Here is a 10,095-nt window from a genome sequence, read left to right on the forward strand (position 1 = left end):
GGGAGAATACCACAGGTTGAGGGTACGGCTGCATTTGTGAGATAATGACCCTTCATTGGCCTGAGGGTGATGCTATTGAACTACAGCAACTATACAGTGCCTTAGAGTTGAGATCCTCCCTGAGGAAACTTTTATGGCTCAGAAGCTTAGACTTATTGGAGACCTTGACTTAGTTTTAGATGTTTCTCTTCAAATTTCTTATGGGAAATAAAAATGGACATGAATTAGTCACTTGTTGACATATAGTAAGTGCAGTGCAAGGGTGTCTGATCCTGCTCCTACGGGTCACCTTCCTGCAGAGATTAGCTCCAACATGCCTGGATGTTTCTGATCCTGAAGACCTTGATTAGCTGGTTCAAGAGCGTTTAATTAACTAAACTCTGCAGGACAGTGGCCCTCTAGGAGCAGGACCGCCTTTAGTAAGGGTATAGTCATGGAAGAAATATGCCAAAACCAATTATACAGTGGTTCTCAAACAGAGAGTAGGGACCCCCGCTTAAATCATTTAAAATCTGACAAAAGACACCTTTTTAAATTCTAAAAGGCTACACTGTAAAAAATGGTAATTATTTCTACCTGACTTAGGCTACTCAAAAAAAAATCTGTTTTGTTGGTATTAATTTGATTGGTTCTGTGATTATTTTGGATTTTAATACAACCAGTTAATTCAGATGTGACCATTTTTTCAGTGTAAAACAGCAAAAAATTAAGAATCAGAAGCATTATTCTTATTTTAACGTGTTCCCTCAACATCTGTCATTTAGTTCCCACGGTCTTGGAAAAGTTTGATATGTGAGGGAAATTTAAAAGTGTGATTTCTAGACCTGAAAATGTCATGGACATTAATATAAAGGAATACTACAGTAGAATTTTCTGTATTAATTTTTTCTAGTTACGTCAAGCTTTAAAATATTTTAGCAGGTAGAAACTGCTATTTTTGAGTAAACTATTATTAATTAAATGTAAAATGTAAACCCGCTCTCAGTGCTGGGTTGCGTAAGGAAGGGCATCTGGCATAAATCCAGTGCCAAATCCAACATATTTGCAGATAATTCCAATGAAGCGGACCCTGCAAATGAACGGGACCAACGCTAGGAAAATATATGTATTTAATTAATGAATCATAATTATTTAATTTTATTGTTTTGCTTAAGTATTGACAGTCATAGTTTCTGTAAATACAAAAGGTTGAAAATGAGCAGCTTTGTCTTCACAGCAGGAGTACCAGAATATCTTTGGAGGCTTTTGAATGTTGTTTTGGACAGCGTAGGACCATGGAGTCAAGAAAGTTGGGAATCACTGCAATAAAATATCCAATGAATACTGCACATTTCATATAGTGTTTTCATGTGAGAACAAACAAATGTATATGGAATCTGCTTATTATCAGGCCATTCACGTATGTACTATGGTAGTGGGTCTACAAGCAAGTGGAGTTGGGATATAACAATCACACAAAAGAAGCACACCTTGTCAATGAAAAGCTTGGCTCAGTTAGCCATCAGTTAGCTATTGAAAAGGGAACAAGGACCAGGTGAAGCAAGTTGATTGAGGGGGTTCAAAAGGGTTACAAGGTGAGTGAACAGCACAAAGGTGCCTTGTTTTGTTCACCCAGATCAAAAGATGGGTTCAGCCAAATAATAAGCAACTCCATTAACTTGAACCCCAGAGTGTCTCCAACTGAATTAAAGTGGAAGAAAGGAGGGATTGGAAGAAACACACAGATATATTTGGTGGTGGGCTAATACCTGGGACACATGAGACTCTTACAAACAACCTAACAATGGCCTAACAATTACCAACACTGCAGAAACTCCTGTGACTCCACTGGGCTTCTCCAGCGGTGGAACAACAGTTTGCGGTTGAACCCCACCAGACAATGCTGTCGGTTGATTGTTGTCTCACACCGTCATATTCAGCCACTGACATAACAGAATCACTGGGAGTTTCTGATGTCTGGTATACCCCTAGTGGTCATAAGGGGCTTTTAAACCAGGTAGTTCTAGGAAATTAAGCGTAGCGTCAGTTCTGGCAGGTCACGTTAGTCAACTCGCATCAGCTGACTCTCAGCTGATCCACGTCTACCTATAGGAATACGACACCTATCACTGTATATTGTATATATATATAAGCTCCTTCAGTATTATCAGCAGCTATCGTGTTTTTCAGGAGCCAATTACCCTTCTCCATCCCCAGCTCCTCCTCTCGTCAGTCAGGATTTGGCATTCTGGTTCCCCCTGAATCAGGCTAAAATTCTCTAATTATGTTGTACCATACCGGCAATCCTAAGTGTATGTAATTCTCAATCGTATTTGACGATTGTGGTCCTGACAGAACTTTGTTCTAGAAACTAGCCACCAGTTCCCCGAGAACTAAAGGTTCCCTCAGAAACATTTTCCTGGTTGCATTCGCACCGCCAGTAGGAACTCTGAAGGGACGTAAGCCGCACTTGTTTTTGTGACTTTTATTTTGACAGTGCTGAGAATGTCAGAGCCTGAGCACACAAACAGCACTCACATTCTCCGAGTTCATTAGTTTACGATCTGTCTAACAGTCCTGTCTAATACATTACTAGATAGAACTGTTATACATATAAAGTAGACATCTAACACTGTTTTCCATGTTCGTAGAGTTAGTTTCTGGAGTAAATATATAGGCTATAATCTGTGTGTTTACACAGCCTTTTTTTAAATGGCGGGTGCTGGTGTTTCACGTGCGTTCGGCCAGTCAGCGTCACTATTGTCACTGTAGTTCCTATAGCGCTGGTTTAGACCGACTCTGAACTAGGAGTAAATTAGTTCCTCCAAAAGGAGTTCCTAGAGCTAAAATCTTTCACAGTTCCTGCGGTGCGAACACGACAAAATCCGGGTACTTCCGCCAATAGTTCTAGGAATGATGAAAAGGTTCCTCCGGTGCGAAAGCCCCTATTGAGAGGTGGTCACAACAAACGCTTTTCTCCTTGGGTGGATTCACAGGGGTGTTTGTGGCCATTTGTCTCCAGTTCAGTCCATGGACCACATAAACCTACTGGAGTTGAGTGTGGTTTTCCCAGCCCTTCATTATTTCTTGCTGTCATGTGCTCATTCAGTCTGACAAAACCACTGTTTAACCTGAACCATTAAGGTAGCACAAAGTTGCTCAGGTCCCTGCATTTCAATCACAAGATTCTCACTTAATCTCTTCCTCGACTAGCATTGCTGAAGGCTCCCAGTTCACCTCCCAGGGTCGAGCAACTCACTGTCACTTGTGGTTTGTGAGAACAGAGACAATCGGCCCGATGCTGAGGCCATCCAGGCCTTGGTTTCTCATGCGTCTGAGACTATTGGTGGACAGGCCATGGTTTCTTCTGCTCTGGAAGCATTTGTTGTCACAGATGGACGGCGCTGTTTGATACCCGGATCTAGCCTGCCTGCAGCTTTGGGTGCAAAACTCTCTTTTAACTGATTGTGAACCTGCCGTTGTTCATACCATCACTAGTGTTAGAGCTGCATCTGCACGTCTGCTCTATGCAGTACATTGGATTTTCTTCTCTTCATGGTGCAAGGATGATGAGCTGGATCCTATTACACTGTGAAGTTCCAAGAGTTCGGAGTCTTTTGCAGCAACTTTTGGATTCGGGCAAAGCAGCCTCCACATTAAAGGTATATGTTGTGGGCATTTCTGCGTATCGTACCAATTAATTGTTCTTTTCTTTGTGCTCATACTCCTTATTGTATTTTTTTTTTAAAGGGAGTGAAGCAGTTAAGGCCAGCTTGTAACCCCCATTTTCCTGGGTGGGATTTACCTTTTGTACTTGACTTTGTCACCATTTGAGCATTTGCATACAGCTGGTCTTAAGTGTATAAAGTGTATAGCTTTGAAAACTGTTTTTGTTGTTGTTATTGTTGTTGTTGGCCATCACTTCTGCTAAGCATGTTATTGATGTTCTGTCTTTTAGTGAATTATGCATCCATTGGTTGATGGATGATTCTGGAGGTTTTCTTCGACTAAATTCATATTTTCTTCCTAAAGCTCTGCTTCCTCGGTTTATAAATCAGTTGATCAATTTGGCTGCTTTTTAATCTCAATCAGATCAGATCAAAGGATAACCTCTTGCATCCTGTGAGAGCCTTTAAGAGTAATGTGGCTGCTGCCATTCGCCTTAGACAAACATATAAGCTTTTTGTTCGTTAATTGTTGGTGTCTGGAAAGGGGCCGCTATATCAAAGCAGAGATTATCCAGTTGGATTGTGGAGGTGATCACTATGGCATGCAAGAAAGCTCAAAAGCCTTTGCCAGAAGGAATCTCTTGTCTTTCCAATAGGGCTATATATACATCGTAGTCTCTATGGCGGATATCTGTGCAGCTGCATCTTAGGCTCCCTGTACTTTTATCCGCTTCTCTGAGGCCCTGTTTACAGCTGATATTAAGATGAGTTTTGGTCGATCGGATCACAAGTGGTCGAGGCTAATACAGGTGTAAACGGGATCTAAAATGTTTTGAGCTTGTCCACTTTTGACCACTTCCAGAGGTAGTCGAAAACAACACCCCAACAACTCCTCCTACTGACCAAAAGCGTAAAGATTATGGGAAGGGCACTAGCCAGGCGGGATTTAAACTTTATCGACTGGAGACACAAGTTTTACCAAGCACAATGTTCTCTCACCATTCCTGATTTCTAACACACACTCACAGTGTTCGTCTGGTCTTGTAATTATCGGAGCAGAAACGAAAGCTGATGTGCTCCAACTGTCTCTCCATGTGTTTCTCCGTGCGCATTCATATGTTAATTGTGCAAGCTCATTTTGTCCATTAAATTGAAAGATCTGAAAAAACCCATAGACCCTCCCCTTTGAAGAAATCAGGACAGAAGTGGTCTAAAGTGGACAAAAGAGACGGATTAAAACACCAGGTGTATACGGGAATGTTTCTCCCTCGTCCACTTGTGATCCGATCGACCAAAACACATCTAAATACCAGGTATAAACAGGGACTAAGTTCAACATTGCAATCCTTCTTCCTGTCAGTTCAACGGTTCTTCAGGAGCAACCTAATCCAGTCCAGTCCACTTTTAGATACACACTTGCAAAATTCCCTAAGCACTTCCCCTCGGGGGAATCCCTGCCGCCATTTTGAAGTGCATTCGACTTCGTGAAGTGGACGAGGGAAGTTTATATGGACAGACCCTCGCTCCCTCGAATTTTGACTGAGGGAGCGAGTCTTCATTTGTACACTTCAGGCAGCTCCATATACCACAATGCAACACGATTGTGACATCAACGCATATTGCGTTTAATTTACCCCACCACAAACAACTCTATGATTTATTTATATAAAAAAAAAAAATTTAAACAACTCAAACACACCTATATACATATAGAAATCTGCATTAAACAATTTCGTAAGGGACATTTTTTAATATTAAATCAACCCCATAGTGGATTCTAAGTGATCAAGGGCTTAGCTCATTCGAGTTCAGCCTATTGCAAAGGTTCTGCCAGTAGTGGGCACTCATGCAACGTAAGCAATGACGCACATCCGAGTGATCGAGACGGAGGGAAGTTAGCGAGTGAAGGGCATGGAACGCAGCCCTTGACTTTTTCAGGTGAGTGGTGTTCCTCACCACGTGGTAAGAGTCCTCCACTAGTGCTTACACACTGCCTCTGGTGGTCAGGAGGAATGAAACAGAACACTGTGAATGACTGTGAAACAGGTTCTGTGAATGACCACCAGATTTACTTGTTACTCTGAATGCGCATAGACATACCAAGACTGAATGCTGAGCTAATTTGGCTATGAATATTTAGTATTCTGTTAGCAGATAGAAACTCCCTCTCAAATATGACTTGATGAACAGTTAGTGAGGCAAGTTCAAATTCACTTGAGAGATCACAGTTCTTGTTCAACCTCAGATTCGAAACTCATATACAGCATAAACATTCCCCTGATATAGTGACCGTGGATGTGCATGTCCTTGTGCAGATAAGAGTGGGGTGTGTATTAATGAGAAGAGGATGTGTGCTGCTACATCCACCAGCAGGACGCCCCTCCACACACTTCCTGATCAAGAGTTTTCCCCATTTCACTTGGCAGACACTTTGGAAGCTTTTTTGTGAAGTGCATCCAAAATCGTCCCAGTGGTGCTGGCACTGCCATTTCAAAAAAAATGCTTAGAGAGGGAATATCAAAGGCATTTCTGAAAAACAACTCTGGTCAGATGCAAAACACTGGAACATTCCTTCCTTGTTCAACTCTCATGTTCTGGTTTGCATCTGAGAGACCCCAAGGCCCTTTAAGAGCTTAAAAATATACTTTATATTTGAAGAATCAGGCAGATGAGCACTGATTAGATACAAATTTTGTAAAAATACTGTATTATGTAAAATTATTTTAAAAACGAAATAATTTGGAATGCTTATGATACCCCAGACAAAACATGAATAAATGCAATTACATTTATTTTTTTTATTTGATGAGTTGATTAACATTTGAACTGTATAATGTGTTATTCGTTGGTACCTTTAGGGTTAATATATTTTAAATGTACTAAATTGCAACTTCATCACTACAAATGCATAATTACCAATATATTTAAATGCATGACATACATGTTTCAATGGAAATTACATCAAAGTATATTTTACTTTACCATGAAATTAATTACATAAAAAAATGTAGTTTACTATAAATTAAATAATTATAAAATTACTTATGAAAATGCACTAAAGGGCTTTTTAAGTAGCTCTTTGTTGAACTAGTTGAATTTAATATATCTAATATTCAATATTTTAATATTTAATATATTTAATTTTCATTTCAGTTTGAACAAAAGCATTTTCTTTTATATTATATAGCATATTCTTATAGCATTTCTAATATTATTTTTTAAAGTATACATTTTAAAAGTATGCTAAAGTGCACTTTGTCACTAGGGACAGTTGTATATTTTCATTTATCTTTATTATTTATTTATTATTATTTAGAAAGCCAGTTTCAGAATCTCATCATGTAAATATTTCTATGAATGTCCAGGAGAATGGGGAAAGGCATATACAGTAAGTTTAATCACATAATGGAGTTTTATCACTATTGCTGTAAAAACATACTGAATGTGCACAAATGCATGTACTGTAAACCCACGTAGCGTCTGTGCTGCTCCCATCCCCCTAAAACACACCCACCCTGCTCCGTCTGGCATCTGGGACAAGCCAGACATCTCCCACACAACTGACGTTCCCATTTCAAATTCCAAGGAACAAAAGCTGCTGCCCACAGCCGGCACAGACGTGCAGCCGGCCCGCAGTGCTCCAGTGGACACCGGCCCTGGCAGAGAGCCACTCACTGTACAGACCCAACATGAAGAGACCCCCACCTCTGTAGAGGAATGTGTTAATAATTCACTTCATAAAGATGAAAGGGCCTTTGATATGACAAGGAAGGGGAAAAACATTAACATATCTCAAAGTCTCTTTCCAGTGCGCATACTTATGCAGTGTTTTGAAGACTTCTAGTTACTGTTTGCTAAAAAATGCTCACAATAGCGCCTTGTTCACACTCATCAAAGTGTAATTCTCACAGTTTATACAATTTACAGATTATTCAAGACCTAGCTGTTGTGATATTGGATCTTTGTTGGATTTGTAAAACAATTTGTAATATTTTTATTTTTTTTTGGATTTAGGATTTCAGCCAGCGTATCTCCATGAAAAAATTGCTAAATTATATGTTTACTGATTGTTGATATCAGTCTTCTCTTCTCTTCTCTTCTCTTCTCTTCTCTTCTCTTCTCTTCTCTTCTCTTCTCTTCTCTTCTCGTCTCGTCTCTTCTCGTCTCTTCTCTTTTTTTTCTTTTTACAATGACATCATTTCCCGAACTTTCTGGTGTTCTTTGATTTCATCTGTTTATATAGCAATGTTTATTCACCATAATTGCTCAAACTTCCAGTGTGCTCATAAAGGCGGGATGAAGCAACTTCAGCCATGAGTTTTGCAAAGAACCTCGAGCTCATTTACATACAGACAAATGCTGATATGGTGAGTACAAGACTGAATAATACGTTTTATTTACGGCTGCATAGCCATGTCAGAATATATCATCTATTGACATTTGACATGATTGGCCTATATTTATTTGCTTGTGTTATTGCGCCAGCTGCTGGCCCAAAGGGGATCATGCGGTTTCTACACTAAAGCGTTCGGTGTCGTTAAATGGCAGCTAAAATGCCAATAACCTTTGCGTAGGCCTAATGAATTCATTTGTTGACTTTTTTTTTTCTTTTTTTTTTTTGAGGAGCTGTATTAAGAGTAGCTTATTATAATGGTAGCAAGATGCTGCAAGGTCAACTTAGTTTCTTATTAAACGAAAAAAAAAAAAAAAAAAAATACGGACTAAATCTGCACACACACACACACACACACACACACACACACACACACACACACACACACACACACACACACACACACACACACACACACACACACAAACTAATTTGAAAGAAATCACACACACGCACACAACACACACAAACAAACAAACAAACAAACAAACAAACAAACAAACAAACAAACAGCACACACGTTTACTTAACTTAACTTATATAAATAGGGACATTCCATAGACGTAAACTGTATTCTCTCCCCTTGCACTAACCCTACCCCTAAATCTACCCATCACAGAAAACTTACTGCATTTAAAAAAAAAAAAAATCTTTTTTTTTTGGATTTACAAATGAGGACGTCCCAAAAGGGAGTTTTTTGGAGATTTTGGTCACTTCTGGGTACACATTTGTCCCAAAAATATAGGAACACACACACACACACACACACACACAAACGGGGGCGCGCGCGCGCACCTCTGGAACGCCCCCTTCCACTGGCAGAATGCAGCTGCTGCTGTTATGAATGAAACATTTCATTCTATTCATTGACGTCACGTCACTGTCACAGAGTGTAATTAGAATCACAATTGGATTGAATTGGAACCCTGTCAGAAACGGGCTTTATTCTACACGTGACTGATTCCTACAGAGAACTGTGATGTGGAGGTCGTGAGATATTTGAGTTAATCTGTGGAATCAGTGTGTGAGGACATGGACTCTGCTGCTCAGTGACTGCCTCTCGTGATGTCCTCGAGGGTTCCCATGGCGACAGGCTGCATGATACATATGAATGAAATGAAAATATGAGTGAAGGACTGGTGCTGGAGATTCTGTTTTGACAAGATCGTAACAGGTTTAATCTTGACATTAAAACCTGACAATTCATGAAATTACTATAATGACACAATAGAACAGAATGACAGAAGAATGTAAAAATTAAGATAGGACATAATAAAATAATATAGAATAGAATATAGAACAACAGAATAGAACAGAAGAATGTAAAAAATGATGTTGAGCATATAATAAAAAGTTGTTGATTAATACTTCAGTCCCCTGGAACTTGCTTGAGTTCGCCTGGGTTGTACTTGTTAAAGGAATCACTGGTTAAAGGGTTAGTTCACCCAAAAATGACAATTCTGTCATTAATTCCTCACCCTCATGTCGTTCCAAACCCGTAAGACCTTCGATCATCTTCAAAACACAAGTGAAGATCTATTTAATGAAATCTGAGAGATTTCTGTCCCTCCATTGACAGTCTAACCACTTTCAAGCCCCAGAAAGGTGAAGACTTCATTAAAGTAATCCATGTGACTAGGTGTTTAACCTCAATTTATGAAGCGACGTAAGTGCTTAATTTGTGCAAAAAACAAACAAACATAATTTACCACTTTATTTACAAAATATGAATCTCCAATGCCCATTCACAAGAGCCCGACGCATGCGTGCTGTGATGATGCGAAAACAGCGTGAGCGCGCGTTGGAGGTTAATATTTATAGAGTCACATTGATTACTTTAATGATGTGTTTACTACCTTTCTGGTGCTTGAAAGTGTTAGTTGCGTAACTGTCAATGGAGGGACAGCTAAGCGCTCAGATTTCATCAAAAAGATCTTCATTTGTGTTCCGAGGATGAATGAAAGTCTTAAGGAACTACGTGAGTGTGAGTAATTAATGACAGTTTTCATTTTTGGATAAACTACCCTATAAAATAATAACTGCTAGAGTGAAGAA

The sequence above is a fragment of the Leuciscus leuciscus genome (assembly GCF_965113295.1).
Source record: "Leuciscus leuciscus genome assembly, chromosome: 24".
Taxonomy (NCBI): Eukaryota; Metazoa; Chordata; class Actinopteri; order Cypriniformes; family Leuciscidae; genus Leuciscus; species Leuciscus leuciscus.